The following is a 16,662-nucleotide window of genomic DNA, read 5'->3' on the forward strand; positions in this document are numbered from 1 at the left end:
CTCCTGGGTTCATGCCATTCTCCTGCCTCAGCCTCCTGAGTAGCTGGGACTACAGGCACCTGCCACCATGCCCAGCTAATTTTTTTTTTTTTTTTTTTTTTTGTATTTTTAGTAGAGATGGAGTTTCACCATGTTAGCCAGGATGGTCTTGATCTCCTGAACTTGTGATCCACCCACCTCAGCCCCCTAAAGTGCTGGGATTACAAGTGTGAGTCCCCACACCTGGCCAGATGATTGGGTTTTCTAAATATACAATCATGTCATCTGCAAACAGGGACAATTCGACTTCCTCTTTTCCTAATTGAATACCCTTTATTTCCTTCTCCTGCCTGATTGCCCTGGCCAGAACTTCCAACACTATGTTGAATAGGAGTGGTGAGAGAGGGCATCCCTCTCTTGTGCCGGTTTTCAAAGGGAATGATTCCAGTTTTTGCCAATTCAGTATGATATTGGCTGTGGGTTTGTTATAAATTGCTCTTATTATTTTGAGATAGGTCCCATCTATACCTAGTTTATTGACAGTTTTTAGCATGAAGGGCTGTTGAATCTTGTCAAAGGCCTTTTCTGCATCTACTGAGATAATCATGTGTTTTTTTGTCATTGGTTCTGTTTATGTGATGGATTACATTTATTGATTTGCATATGTTGAACCAGCCTTTCATCCCAGGGATGAAGCCACCTTGATTGTGTTGATAAGCTTTTTGATGTGCTGCTGGATTCGGTTTGCCAGTATTTTATTGAGGATTTTTGCATCAATGTTCATCAGGGATATTGGTCTAAAATTCTCTTTTTTTGTTGTGTCTGTGCCAGGCTTTGGTATCAGGATGATGCTGGCCTCATAAAATGAGTTAGGGAGGATTCCCTCTTTTTCTATTGATTGGAATAGTTTCAGAAGGAATGGTACCAGCTCCTCTTTGTACCTCTGGTAGAATTCGGCTGTCAATCCATCTGGTCCTGGACTTTTTTTGGTTGGTAGGCTATTAATTATTGCCTCAATTTCAGAGCCTGTTATTGGTCTATTCAGAGATTCAACTTCTTCCTGGTTTAGTCTTGAGAGGGTGTATGTGTCCAGGAATTTATCCATTTCTTCTAGATTTTCTAGTTTATTTGCATTTATAGTGTTCTCTGATGGTAGTTTGTATTTCTGTGTGATCAGTGGTGATATCCCCTTTATCATTTTTTATTGTGTCTATTTGATTCTTCTTTCTTCTTTATTATTCTGGCTAGCTGCCTATCAATTTTGTTATCTTTTCAAAGAACAAGCTTCTGGATTTGTTGATTTTTTGAAGGGTTTTTTGTGTCTCTATCTCCTTCAGTTCTGCTCTGATCTTAGTTATTTCTTGCCTTCTGCTAGCTTTTATATTTGTTTGCTCTTGCTTCTCTAGTTCTCTTAATTGTGATGCTAGGGTGTCAATTTTAGATCTTTCCTGCTTTCTCTTGTGGGCATTTAGTGCTATAAATTTCCCTCTACACACTGCTTTAAAGGTGTCCCAGATATTCTGGTACGTTTTGTCTTTGTTCTCATTGGTTTCAAAGAACATCTTTATTTCTGCCTTCATTTCATTATTTACCCAGTAGTCATTCAGGAGCGGGTGGTTCAGTTTCCATGTAGTTGTGCGGTTTTGAGTGAGTTTCTTAATCCTGAGTTCTAATTTGATTGCACTGTGGTCTGAGAGACAGTTTGTTATGATATCTGTTCTTTTACATTTGCTGAGGAGTGCTTTATTTCCAAATATGTGATCAATTGTGGAATAAGTACAATGTGGTGCTGAGAAGAACATATATTCTGCTGATTTGGGGTGGAGAGTTCTGTATATGTCTATTAGATCTGCTTGGTGCAGAGCTGAGTTCAATTCCTGGATATCCTCGTTAACCTTCTGTCTCGTTGATCTGTCTAATATTGACAGTGGGGTGTTAAAGTCTCCCATTATTAATGTGTGGGAGTCTAAGTCTCTTTGTAGGTCTCTAAGGACTTGCTTTATGAATCTGGGTGCTCCTGTATTGGGTGCATATATATTTAGGATAGTCAGCTCTTCTTGTTGAATTGATCCCTTTACCATTATGTAATGGCCTTCTTTGTCTCTTTTGATCTTTGTTGGTTTAAAGCCTGTTTTATCAGAGACTAGGATTGCAACTCCTGCTTTTTTTGCTTTCTATTTGCTTGGTAGATCTTCCTCCATCCCTTTATTTTGAGCCTATATGTGTCTCTGCACTTGAGATGGGTCTCCTGAATACAGCACACTGATGGGTGTTGACTCTTTATCCAATTTGCCATTCTGAGTCTTTTAATTGGGGCATTTAGCCCATTTGCATTTAAGGTTAATATTGTTATGTGTGAATTTGATCCTGTCGTTATGATGTTAGCTGGTTATTTTGCCCATTAGTTGATGCAGTTTCTTCCTAGCATCGATGGTCTTTACAATTTGGCATGTTTTTGCAGTGGCTGGTACTGGCTGTTCCTTTCCATGTTTAGTGCTTCCTTCAGGAGCTCTTGTAAGGTAGGCCTGGTGGTGACAAAATCTCTGAGCATTTGCTTGTCTGTGAAGGATTTTATTTCTCCTTCACTTATGAAGCTTAGTTTGGCTGGATATGAAATTCTAGGTTGAAAATTCTTTTCTTTAAGAATGTTGAATATTGGCCCCCCCTCTCTTCTGGCTTGTAGAGTTTCTGCCAAGAGGTCTGCTGTTAGTCTGATGGGCTTCCCTTTGTGGGTAACCCGACCTTTCTCTCTGGCTGCCATTAGCATTTTTTCCTTCATTTCAACCTTGGTGAATCTGACAATTATGTGTCTTGGGTTTGCTCTTCTCGAGGAGTATCTTTGTGGTGTTCTCTGTATTTCCTGAATTTGAATGTTGGCCTGCCTTGCTAGGTTGGGGAGGTTCTCCTGGATAATACCCTGAAGAGTGTTTTTCAACTTGGTTCCATTCTCCCCATCACTTTCAGTACACCCATCAAATGTAGATTTGGTCTTTTTTATAGTCTCATATTTCTTAGAGGCTTTGTTCATTTCTTTTTACTCTTTTTTCTCTAAACTTCTGTTCTTGCTTTATTTCATTCATTTGATCTTCAATCACTGATACCCTTTCTTCTACTTGATTGAATCAGCTACTGAAGCTTGTGCATGCATCACATAGTTCTTGTGCACAGTTTTCAGCTCCATCAGGTCATTTAAGGTCTTCTCTATACTGCTTATTCTAGTTAGCCATTCGTCTAATCTTCCTAAGCTTCCTTGTGATGGGTTTGAACATTCTCCTTTAGCTTGGAGAAGTTTGTTATTACCGACCTTCTGAAGCCTACTTCAAAGTCATTCTTTGTCCAGCTTTGTCCCGTTGCTGGTGAGGAGCTGTGATCCTTTGGAGGAGAAGAGGCATTCTGGTTTTCGGAATTTTCAGCTTTTCTAAAAAGCTCTGGTTTCTCCCCATCTTTGTGGTTTTATCTACCTTTGGTCTTTGATGTTGGTGATCTACAGATGGGCTTTTGATGTGGATGTCCTTTTTGTTGACGTTGATGCTATTCCTTTCTGTTTGTTACTTTTCCTTCTAACAGGTCCCTCAGCTGCAGGTCTCTTGGAGTTTGCTGGGGGTCCACTCCAGACGCTGTTTTCCTGGGTATCACCAGTAGAGGCTGCAGAACAGCAAAAATTGCTGCCTGATCCTTCCTCTGGAAGCTTTGTCCCAGAGGGCACCTGCCTGAATGAGGTGTCAGTCAGCCCCTATTGGGAGGTGTCTCCCAGTTAGGCTACACAGAGGTCAGGGACCCACTTGAGGAGGCAGTCTGTCTGTTCTCAGAGCTCAAATGCCATGCTGGGACAACCACTGTTCTCTTTAGAGCTGTCAGACAGGGACGTTTAAGTCTGCAGAAGTTTCTGCTACCTTTTGTTTAGCTATGACCTGCCCCCAGAGAAGGAGTCAACAGGCAGCAGGCCTTACTGAGCTGTGGTGGGCTCCACCCAGTTCAAGTTTCCCCAGCTGCTTTACTTACTCAAGCCTCAGCAATGGCTGACACCCCTCCACTGCCAGACTATTGCCTCACAGGTTGATCTCAGACTGCTGAGCTAGCAGTGAGCAAGGCCCTGTGGGTAAGGGACCCACTGAGCCAGGCATGGGATATAATCTCCTGGTGTACTGTTTGTTGAGACCATTGGAAAAGCGCAGTATTTAGGTGGAAATGTCTGGTTTTTCCAGGTACAGTTTGTCATGGCTTCCCTTGGCTAGGAAAGGGAAATCCTCTGTCCCTTTGCACTTCCTGGATGAGGCGATGCCCTGGCCTGCTTCAGCTTGACCTCCATGGGCTGCACCACTGTTCAACCAGTCCCAGTGAGATGAACCAGGTACCTCAGTCAGAAATGCAGAAATCACCCATCTTCTGCGTCCATCATGCTAGGAGCTGCAGACTGGAGCTGTTCCTATTCAGCCACCCAAGAGGCTTATGGCTTACATGACACAACTTGAGTTATCTTTCCCAAATGAAAATTAATAAGGGTTGCACCTCAAGATGTTAGTAAAAGGTCATTGCTTTATATTTAATTTTTCTAAATTCAATTATTGTGTCTTGGCAAAAACAGACAAAAGGAAGAGTTGATCAAAGAGGAGGAAACAAATCACTTAAATTGGGTCACAATTCTGGCCTGCCATTTCACTAAATAACCATGAGATGAAAAGGAAGTTTGCTCTTCTCAGATCAGGCTTAGTTCTTGGTGCCTCTCAACATGAAGTTGTTTCAAAATGTGGCCTTCTGGTGTGATATGTTCCCTACAGGCAAACCTGCTATACTACTTAATGTTCAATCCGAGAAACCAACAATTTGTTTTAACATTGAAGGAAAAATTGACAGTGCTAGACATATTGAGAGGTGGGCTGTGGGTCTCCAAAAATGTTGCTTCCTAAGGACTTTCAAGAACCAGTTATGTTTAAATTCATTTTCCTTACTGATTGTCAAATCTAATCACTAAGTAGCAATGTAAGTCCTTTGTATTGAGATATAATACCATTAATATTGTATGCCAGGTGCTAGTATGTTCATTTATTCAATACTCATAATAAGTCTATACTTATATTTATATATCCATACTATCCTATGAACTTTTCATTTTAATTATGAAGGAACTGAGGAACACAGAGATTTGACAACTTGTCAGCATCATACATTTGGTAAGAGTAGAGCTTGGGTTTCAAACCCAGACAGTCTGGCTCTGAAGTCTGAACTTATTTAAGACTAGGATATAATTTTACGAATAAATATTGACTTAGTTTTTTAAACATTTTATTTATTTATTTATTTATTTATATGGGTGCCAGGGCATAGGGATTGAGGGGCGGGGGTGCTCAGGGAAGGGGCTAAATATTGACTTTAGCAACCCAAAAATGGTTACTTACTTCCAAGCAAAAGAAAAATTCCTTCCCATCTTCTACCAGTCAGTATGAAGACACTGAATTCACTATGTAGCCAGAAAGGTAATAAAATGTTCGAAGATTGAAAAAAAAAAAAAGAGATATAGAATGGACAGATCCCTGCTGCTGAGAAAAATGAAAAGCTCTTAAACGCCATAGGCAAAGCTTCATTGACCTCCGCAGGGGCCCAGAGGTAACCCTACTCCTTTCTGGGAATTAATGGTCTGCTTATTCTTCATTCTCCATGTCCTTCCCCACCTAGATTGTGAACATCTCAATGGGTAGAACTCTGCTGTCTTAATCATACTAGAATCTAAAGTGCTTAGTACAGTGCCTGGTGCATAATAAGTGCTTTCAGATGTGTTGAATGAAATATTAAATGAATGAAAAAGATAATAAAATTGTGATTCATATGGTGACTGGATTTTTGTTCTTCTTTATCTCTCTCTAATAGACAAACGGGCAACCATACATTATTCAGTAACCTTGAGGCTGATGCTTTTCACTCTTACAAGCCTCAGGTAATTATGCTGTCCTGAAAACACCCATTAAGGACCTTATGCAGAATCCTCAGATGTTTATCTCCAGGGGTCGTAAGTGACCTAAAGCAATTTTTGGAAGCAGTGATAGTGCCATTAAAACTAGTAGAAAGTGGTCACTCTCTTTTCTGTATGTGGTAAGCTTACTGTCTTTATTGTCACCTTCATAATAAGAGAAAATATTTTATTTTATTATTATTATTTATTTTCTGAAGAGTGTGGATAATGAATTGGTGAGGGAGAGGCTAAATCCTTTGCTGACTTCTAATGATGAGCAAAAAAGACAATTCAAGTTCAAGGGTGTTTTCTCTGAGACAGAGTTTTTCACCTCAGGGCAATCTTTGCTTCTTTGTGAAACCAAACCTGCTAATTGGTATCCTCCTCTGACAATGCCCACATTGGGTCCCTGGAGCCCAATAAGTATCTAGGGCCCCCAGCTATCTAGCAATCATGGGAACAAGAGGGGAATAAATTATCATTAAAGACTCATTGTTCTCCACAGCTGGGAGTTTGGGCTTTTAAAAACATCAAAATGTGCTAGGTCATTTAATAATTTACTTCCTGAAGTACATTCTAATTCTAATTGAAATGTATGTTTTACTTAGCACTAGGTGGGAAACATAGAACCACACTCTTGAAGGTATATCTTTGAGAGCCATTTGCTTTATTGAATAGCTTTGCCTTCAGCTTTGTAACTTTGTATTACAGTTCATATAGTCTTTATAAAGATAACTATTCCTGTAAATCTGGCATAGGCTTAGTTTTTTTCTCTAGGCTTTGCTCACAGAATTCAGACGCCTGACTCTGGAACAGAAAGTGAACATGCGTGCTTTGCAGATGATTCTGACTTAAACATATGGCTATTATGTTGTACATTTTAAAAAGTATATTTAATGCAGTGAATTCAACTGCTTTCCATATGGTTTGATTTTGTTTTTCCCCCCCCTTCCAACTCCATGCAGGTTAGTTCTTCCCCTACTACTTCACAGCCTTGTGGGGGTGTGTTCATCAGTGTCAGAGCATGACAACATGTCAGCTTGCACATTGTATATAGCTGGCACTCTTTTAGCTGGAAGCAACACAAGCTAGCTTAAACAATTGAGACAATTATTATCTCACTAAATAGAAAGTTCAGAGTCAGGGCAAACTCCAAGTTTAATCAGCAGCCCAGTATTGTCACCAAACCCCAAGGATTTTTCTCTCCATCCTGCTCATTTCAATGTCAGTTTCATCCAAAGTCTGGTTCTCCTCATAAATCCCAAGAAAGCTCATGGATTGATCAGACCTTTATTCTTTCTTGTTCTTGCCAGCAGGAGAGAGAAAGATGATCTTTGCCAACAGGAAAGATCTTTGCTGTCAGCCTAGTTGGGCCATCATAGGCCTCACACCAATCGTAGTTGTCAGGGGAATGTAAAATGGGTTTGACCATCGATGTCCAATATGGTGGCCATTAGCCATACTGAGCCCTTGAAATATGGCTAGTCCAAAATGACATGCACTGTAAGTGAAAAAGATACACTGGATTTTAAAGACGTAATATGAAAAAAATGTAATATAGCTCATTAATAATTTCTATACTGATTATATTGACAATATATTTCAGATAGATTAAATAAAATACATTAGTAAAATTAATTTACCTGTGTCTTTTTACTTTTTTAAAAATGTGACTGCTAGAAAACTTTAAATTGCTTATATGGCTTCCTATATTTCTATTGGATGGTGCTAGCTAACTAATCGAGATTCCCTCTGAAGTGGCGGTGAGGTACACACTCGAATGAAATTTAAGGTTTTCTTAGAAAAAGGAAAGCAAGAATCAATGTGAAGTAAGCAGCCACATGGTCTACTTCATCTGGAGGACCATTTTTTAAATTGCTTTCTTGTTGTTTTTATTCTAATTTCTAATTGGTGACTGGAGGATATAAGAAAATCAGTAGTAACATGTGGGTTTCGTTGGGGACCAGGCCAGTTTTTTCTAAGCATTCCAAACTATGTACTATGTGGGAGTTTTGAGACAGCAGAGATGTCATATACTATTCTTGATTGCCAAGTAAGTTCACTGGGAACAACGCTGGATTGAGCTCACAGGCCTGAATCCTTTTCCATTGCTTAGTCTTAAACAATTTTATTTTGTTTCATGTTCAGCATTTATTCTGTTATTAAAGCAATATGTAACAGTGGCACCAAATGTATAAAAATGATTAATACACGGTGGGGCACAGGAGACCTTTCCTGGTGTCAGTTGCTTGTTGCTTTCTACTCTACACTATTTCTCTTTTTTTTCCTTCTTGTTTCTTGCCTTACACTCATAGGCAGAAGGACTCCTTTTCACACTTACCTTATTGTAGGTAACTTCTGTCTGTTTCACAGCTAATTGTGCAACGAAGAACAAGGATTTGGTAGAGTTTGTAGAATAATCGGGAAGCCTGTAGACATTAGTGAAGAAAAATCAGCGTGAATTCTTAACAAATTATAAGTTACTGTCAAGATGGCCAATTGTAAAGCCAAGACTCTTCCTTGAGAAAAGTCTCTTATCATCAAAGGTGTGTGTGCAGGGCAGGACGATATTCTACTTTAGGTTCAACTCACCCCAGGGCTGGTATTCTCCTTGCACACAGCAGCACAGCCTACACCGGGAGATGCACTATTGAAATACTTCTGCAGCAGTTACTAAATAGCCACTGGCCAAAACCTCCACATTCCTTTCTTACCACCCTGGCTTTTCTGGCCTCTCCCCCTGAAATCTGGCAGGGAAGATGCAGACAGGACCTCCAGGGTCCTCTTGGCACTGAAGGGACCTCCAGGACTCTGCCGTACTTTTAAACAATGCTTCAACTGCCCAACATTTAAACCTGCCTTAAACTAGTGATCAGTTTCCATCTTAGCAAAGAGACAAAGGAAAACAAAATATCTGGAATGAAAACTAAGAAGGCGAAGGGCCGGGCACAGTGGCTCACGCCTGTAATCCCAGCACTTTGGGAAGCCGAGGGGGGATCACGAGGTCAGGAGTTTGAGACCAGCCTGCCCAACATAGTGAAACCCCGTGCCTACTAAAAATACAAAAATTAGCCAAGCGTGGTGGCAGTCACCTGTAGTCCCAGCTACTTGGAAGGCTGAGGCAGGAGAATCGTTTGAACCCAGGAGGTGGAGGTTGTAGTGAGCTGAGGTAGCGCCATTGCACTCCAGCCTGGGCAACAAGCGCGAAACTCCGTCTCACAAAAAAAAAAAAAAAAAAAAAAAAAGAAAGAAAGAAAAGAAAAAGAAAGAAAACTAAAAAGGCAACTTAATGTTTTCTTTGATGATTTCTAATAAAAAACAAAATCATTATAATTTTTTCTTCATACACTCCATTTAAAGACTTCTCTTGAAGAGTCATAGTGGAGCGGAAAGAAAACTGTAGCACTTTGTGATACGATAACTAGATTCCAGTTTTATCCTGACACTGGCCACCTGTGTGAACTTGGTAAGTTTCTTCATTTCTGCAAGCCTCACTTCCTAATGAGTAAAAAGCAATAATGCCAGTTCCCACTTCACAGAGTTATGAAGGTAAAAATCAAATAAAATATGAAAGCAACCAGCCCTGTTCTTGGCACATCACCAATGCTTGATAAGCTCTGGTCAAATTAGAATTTGAGAAGCTGGAGAACAACTGCATGAAAAGATTTTTTGTAACTTTGTATTGAAGTAAGACACACAGGCAGAAAAATTTAAATTATTGTATTTAGTGTAATAAATTCTTGTAGAGAGAACACATGTAACCAGCACCCCCAACAGGAAATTAAACGTTATCCATACCCCAGGAGTCCCCTCCTGCCTCCTTCCAGTCACCCATCTCTAAGGAACTTTTCATATCAGACTGATTGTTTTAATGTGGGAACAGAATATTGCACATGCCCTGATGGGCTTGAGTGCTTAAAAACAAACAAAAAAGGTTCAGGTGAGTTGTTCTCCAGACTGAATGGAGAACCTGTGATAGATTATGTAGAGGTGCGTTAAAGACAAGCACAAAATCTCTCACTCACTCATACACTCGCACAATCATACACTGCAAATGTGTAAGGACTTCCTTTTCTGTGAACAATGCCAGGTTAGGGATTGTGGCATTTGCAAACATGCTCCCTGTTCTCCAGGATTTTTTTTTTGAGAAGAAGTCTCACTCTGTCACCCAGGCTGGAGTGCACTAGAGTGATCTCAGTTCACTGCAACCTCCACCTCCCAGGTTCAAGCAATTCTCATGCCCTAGTCTCCCAAGTAGCTGAGATTACAGGTGCATGCCACTGCACTAGGCTAATTTTTGTATTTTTAGTAGAGATGAGGTTTTACCATGTTGTACAGGCTGGTCTTGAACTCCTGACCTCAGGTGATCTGCCCACCTTGGCCTCCCAAAGTGCTGCAATTACAGGCATGAGCCACTATGCCTGGCCAGGATTTTTACCAAAGGAACAGCATAAGCAAAATGGGAAACCACTGTCTAGGGATCAGCAAGCCTGGTTTCTCCTATTCTGCTAGTGAACTGAAGCCTAGGGTTGGGGTAGACCAGTGAAGGCATGAATGCCAGGCAAAGGATGTCTGCAGGCAGTATGGAGCCACTGGATGCTTTTGAGTGTGGGGTGACAAGGCAAAAATATTTTTATTGTGGAGGACGGATCTGGGAAAAGAGAGACTAGCCACAGAAAGTCAATGAGGAGGCTCTGCAAAACAGTCTAAGCCAATGAAGCCTCAGAATCACCTAGAGAGCTTTAAGCCACAGATTGCTGGGACCCTTCCCCAGGGTTGCTGCTTTAGAGGGTCTAGTTAATCTGAGAATTTACATTTTAAGTTTCCAGGTAATACACTTTGAGAATCACAGTTCTGAGCCAAAAGTTCTCAACACTCACAATACATTAGACTCACCTAGAGAGTGTTTTACAAACACCCATGCCCACGTCTCACCTCCAAAAAAAGACTAGGATTTAATTAGTCTGGGGTAAAGCCTGGGCATTAACATTTTCTAAGAGTGATTCTATCGCGTTGCCAATTTTGAGAACTACTTATCTAGACAGGGATTCTGGAATGTGGCTCCTTATCAGAATTACCCAGAGAGCATGATAAATAGATACCTGGGCACCACCCCAGATAAAGGACATCTAGGGTGGAGTCCTGGCATTCTTATGCTTGATCTTCACAGACTGGTCACTCTGATGCAGATGGTTCTCACACTGGCTTTTGGGAACTGCTGGTCTGGAAAGGCAGATGAGGACGCAAACCCTAAAAACAAAGTATGAGAAATGGCAATAAATGAGAGCTCCTAGGATTTTCTGACTGCTTAGATGGGCAGATCCTGGAATGGAATTGAAGCCCAGAGGGTGGGAAATCTACATACGGGTCACAAGAAAGCCTTGTGGGGCTGTCAAGGTGTGGCCATCGACAACCACTGGTCGCACAAAGAGCCACCACTTGAATCAGTTATCTTCCTGCCAACAGCCTGACACATCCAGATGCCTCATCTTATCAAACCCTGACAATTAGTGGGTGCTAATTCATGCTGACTAAGCCCTAGGAGGTTCAAGTCTCTAACACAGCACAGCAACTGTTAATTTTCACTGAGAATCAATAACAACCAAGGTAGCCAAACACTTGTATTCTTCCCACGGGTAAATCACACAGAAAGCCAAATTGTCATCAGAAAGTTACTGGGTAGAGATGGAATCAGAGCGGAGAGGAGTTAATTGCATGATTCAAATGTTTAGGGGCATCAGGTTGTGATAGCTGGGTGCCTCCTCTACAAGTGAATATTGGGAGGAGTCTGAAAAGACACAGCCTCTAATGGACAGTTCCTAATGGCCACAGCCAGTATTTGCCCCAGTGACTCGGCTGGATTTGTGCTCCACCATCCACAGGCTAATTAATTCATTAAGTCTTTAGATATATGAATATCCTTAATCAAATGAGTCTCATCTTGCTCACCTGTGAGTCCCTATGTTTCTTAGGGCGATTTTGCATATCTCTCATCTGAACAATGATGTAGTTTATAGTTTAGTTCTCAGAGGACAATTCCATTTCCTTAATACTACACTTTTGGAGTGGTAGTATTAGGGAAAAATACTGTCGCCACATACAGTTCAATTTCACTCTTTTAGCAACAATTAGTCTTATTTTATGTGGCAGAATTAGAGGCTAATATTTTAATTATTTTTATGTTTTTTTCAAAGCATAGTATACTGTCATGAATAAAAGAGACATAGTTAACCCTGAGCATATGAGGCCTTTATGCTCAGATCATGAGGCCACAATACCTGGGTCACTTCTCACCTACTAAGAGCTTCCTCGAAAAGCAGGCAGGCAACTGTAGTTAGAAAACAAAGAATTAAGTTCTGCAAGTGTGCCTGGCAACCTAAACCTGCAAAATGATGGCAAACGTCCCAACCATATTTTAGCTTTACAGTTATGTTGATGATGAAACAGGCTCTTTGTGAGAGCCAAAAGTAGAACAAAGCATTTTTATCATGCTTGATAAAGATAACAAGAGAAATAAATCCAAACCATAGCATTTAGTTGGTTTCTTGAGGAGAGAGAAAGAGTGGGAGTGATGAGATGTGGACTCCCCAAGTGCACATTTGTTGCTTAGTGACATGAGGAGCAGCTCTTTACCAGGAGGGGGAAGAAGACGCAGGTGGGGAATCCTTGAATCTGCTTTCTATAGAAGCAGACAGGATGTGTCTTCTCCGACCCCTTGATACTCTTCTATTTATGTCAGGCCTTCTGGGTGACTGTGCTCAGATTCTTATTTAAATCCAATTAAATCTGGGACTTGAGTAAACACAGATGTATATCATGCAGAAGATAGTAGTAAAGGATTCTGCATATAGGCCAGAGCAGCTGTATCTTTTCTGCTATTTAAGGTTTGGGTTTTTTCTTAGTATCTTGGAAAGAAAAAGTGGCAGTAAATATTGGCGGTTTTAATTTTATACAAAACCAGAGTGTCTCCTTTTTCTGGCCTTTTCCCTTGGCCTAGGCCAGATTGACTTTATTATAACAATCTGATGGGGCCCCTCTCCTTCCTGTGGCGACCCACTATCCACAGAAAAAAGTTCATTCCCAGGGGGACCTCAGACTCCCTTCATGACGGGTTCCCCCTTGGCTACATAGCCTAACATCCTGCCACGTCTCTCCATCCAATGCAGACTTTTGGGGTGTCCCCACTTCAGAGCTCTTTCACCTCTGCACACTTTATCTACCTCCTTTACCTTGCATGAAAGTGAGAATTACAGTCTGGAGCAAAACTGCCACCCATTATGGCTCTGCGCCTTCATTAGTGGTGTGACCTTAGGCAAAGTACTTAATCTCTCAGTGCCTCAGTTTTCTCTTGTCCAGTAAAAGAATGGTAGTGGCTAACTAGGCTCACAAGGTTGTTGGCCTTAAATGCATTAATGTGTAAAATATGCAGAGCAGTGCCTGGCACATAGGAAATAGTTAATATTTTTAACTTCTACATATCCCACAAGACTAAGCCTAAACATCATTTTCTGTGGGAAGTCTTACCTGAAAAAGCCTCCCCTCCCCTGTATAGGAGAGTTGATTTGTTTAATTTTTCCACTTTGTCTGCATCTCCTATTACTGCATTTATGTCCCTCAACTACCAATCCACATCCTCTTACCCCAACATCCATTATCATCATGTATGTATGTGTGTACCTGATCCTCAGGTAGCATGTGGGCTCTGTAAGGGATGGTCCTCTATCTTAATTGGCCTATACTTTCCAGTGGGTAGTATAATAACCCCTACATTGTAGCTGTAGTGAGTGTCCAACAAAAGCATATGCAAGCATGTTCCTGAGGAATAGGATTACACGTGCACTGTCTCAGTACTGAACTGTTTCTAGAAAGAAGGTGCTGTGGTTTGGATGTGTCCCCTCCAAATCTCATGTTGGACTGTGATTCCCAGTGTTGGAAGTGGGGCCTGGTGAGAGGTGATTGGATCATGGGGATGAATCCATCGTGAATGGTTTACCACTATCCCCTTGGTGACAAACGAGTTCTTGCTCAGTTAGTTCACGTGAGATCTGGCTGTTTAAAAATCGGAGACCCCCTCCACAACCCTCCCTTTAAAGTCATCCTGTGCACTTTACCTTTATTAATTCATTTAACCCTAACAACAACTCTATAAGGTAAGTGCTTTATTACCCTTATTTTACAGACAAGGAAGCTGAGGCAAAGTGACAAAGTAGGGTTTGAACTCAGTCTTGCTCCAGAAATTATGCAGAGTCAGTTAAGACTAAGTTCTTCCATGCTGGGTCCCCCCTAGAAGTCATCTGACTTCCCATCTTAAATGGTTTTTAATGGTTGTTTTATTTTCTTTTTATTGTCATCTTTGGCAGAGAAATTGACTCTGGCTTATTCAGTCTTCTTAACAGAGGACCTACTGATTTTGAGATGTTAGACCGATTAGAGAGGAAAATAACAGCAACACAAAAAGGGGAATAAGAAAATAAACCTCTGAAGAATTTGATGTTTGAGTCTAGTGTTGTATGTAAAAGCACTTTGCAAGTTGCAAGGCAGTGGTTTTCAAACGATGATGTATTCAAACTATGATGTATTCCAGAACAACCAGGAGAGCTTGTTAAAAATGCCGACTTCCCAGTATCACCCTCAGAGATTCTGATTGCACGAATCTGGGGCCTTGCCCAGGAATCTGCCTTTTTAACAAGCTCCCAGGTGACCTTGATGCAGGTGGTCCAAGGTGATCACCTTGGAAACACTGCTGTACATATGGGGCTTAGAAATGAGAGCTAGCAAATCCCAGAAGAATACTTGAGTTTTTTTGCCTGTACAATAATTCAAACCACCTGAGTGGTAGCTTATTAGTGCTTTTCTGGTTCCCCGGTAACTCACTAGCTTTCGGCCAAGGAACTTGATTGAGAGGGTATTGATGGGGAGGAAGGGGAGGAAAAGAAAGGAATAGGGCCAATTAAAACCACCTTCCCACTGAGGTGATTGTTTCTCTGTGGACAATGAAGGAGCTGTGGAGCACCTTCTTCCTTCAGTGTCTCCCTAATTGGCTGTTGTGACTATCATTCTGCCCTGAGGGAGGTTAATAGAAACAAGAGAGAGAAGAAAAGGATGCCAAGTAACTTAGAGCAGGAACAAAAAAGGAGCTGGAACTCATTTCCACCAGGACAGAGAGAAGCCCTGATTGGTCTCTTTCCCTAAGGTCCTCTTTCACACATCTCTACGACCTTTCCCCTCCTTTTTTCTTTTCTAGCTCAGAGGGACCAATAAACATGGGTTGTCTGGACAAGCAGTGCTTTATTAATGATCCAGGGAAAATTCCGATGACCCAGAATTCTGCCATAAAGTGATATCGTGTTATTGCAAAGTGATAGTGTTCTTAACCTTCTTGCTGAACCACATTTTTTTTTTTTGAGATGAACAACAGCCAGAGGCTCTTTTATTCTGAGCATCTTTCCAAGAGAACAGTTAAGTTATTTTGGATTTTCATACTGGACTGTTACATGGCATGCATTAACAGTGTGTGCTATAAACAACTTACCTTTCGCTGAACTAAGTAATTTAAAGTAATTTTAACAACATAGTTTGGCATCGTGATTAAGATTTCCTGGCTTCAATCCTAGCTCTGCAAATCACTAACTGTGTGTCCTCGAAGGTGACTTTACATCTCTAAGCTGCAGGTTCCAATCTGTAAAATTGAGATAATAATAGGACCTCCCTCCCAACATACACACACACAAACACACACATACAACAGCGAATTGTTATGACCACCAAATGAGACAATACATGTAAAATACAGTGCCTCACCCACAGTAAGCCCACAATAATGGTGGCCTCCATTGTTTTTTATTTTTCTGAATTATTATTTGATATTTCTAACATAATAATTGCTGAATTGCTGGACAAAAAAAAAACAACTAGAAAAAAAGGAACTTTTTAAAAAGTGTTTCCTCTCTATTAGCATTGAACTTCAAATGCTCATAGCACACTGTAAGCAGAGCAACAGATGGATTCCATCCAACGGGAAGGACACACAACTTATGAAGCAAACAGACATAGGAGAGCAAGATAAATCACTTAGTTGCTTACCACACACCTTGTGAGATACCGAATGTGGATTAGAAGTTTCTTACCAATAGTTGGGCCTCCGTTTCTTGAATGGTTTTATATTTCCAGACTGCAAACAAATGATTATATGTGTGAAAAAAATATGGAATAGGCAGGAGGACAAATTCAAGTGAACCAGAATACCAGGGGCTCTGGTGTTCTCTTGGAGCTCTCTGCACCGGGTAAATCCTTTGAGTGTAGGCTTGCTGACAGCCGTCTCATTCACGCGCAGGTTCCTCCCGGGTATAGCTCTGAGAGCAACAGCCCCCAGTCAGTGCAGGGTTACTAAGCAACTATACTCCCACTGAGGTATGCAATAAGAGAAAGTCTTGATTTTAAAAACAAAAGAAAACCAAAACGCCATAGTAAGCAGAGCTAATAATACAACCTGCTCTTCTCCTTTGAGTATGTTAACCCTCAAGCTAGTTTACCTTTACCAGCATATCACAACCTCATGGAAATCAAATTAGAAAGCATGCTGCAGTTGTATAAATTAACTTCAAGCAATGTTTTAAATTACTGCTAATACATTTCATGTTAAAATGGCACCTCATATAGTGAACCCTTTTGTGTGTATCATCTCTCAACAGGGCACCTTAATGGAGGGCGATTGTCATTTGAATAATGGTTTTAGC

The 16,662-nt window shown here is 40.9% G+C and overlaps 1 long non-coding RNA gene across 1 annotated transcript; it reads right to left on the reverse strand.

Moving 5' to 3' along the window:
* Nucleotides 1-6,574: 6,574 nt before the first annotated feature.
* LOC109026895 (uncharacterized) lies at nucleotides 6,575-16,247 on the reverse strand. Its single transcript, XR_002005948.3, has 4 exons — nucleotides 16,054-16,247; nucleotides 11,029-11,176; nucleotides 8,268-8,355; nucleotides 6,575-7,427 (listed from the first exon to the last, which is right to left on the reverse strand). It is a non-coding gene; the product is annotated as an uncharacterized lncRNA (long non-coding RNA).
* Between the last annotated feature and the right edge of the window lie 415 nt (nucleotides 16,248-16,662).

Source organism: Gorilla gorilla, chromosome 4 (assembly GCF_029281585.2).
Source record: "Gorilla gorilla gorilla isolate KB3781 chromosome 4, NHGRI_mGorGor1-v2.1_pri, whole genome shotgun sequence".
Taxonomy (NCBI): Eukaryota; Metazoa; Chordata; class Mammalia; order Primates; family Hominidae; genus Gorilla; species Gorilla gorilla.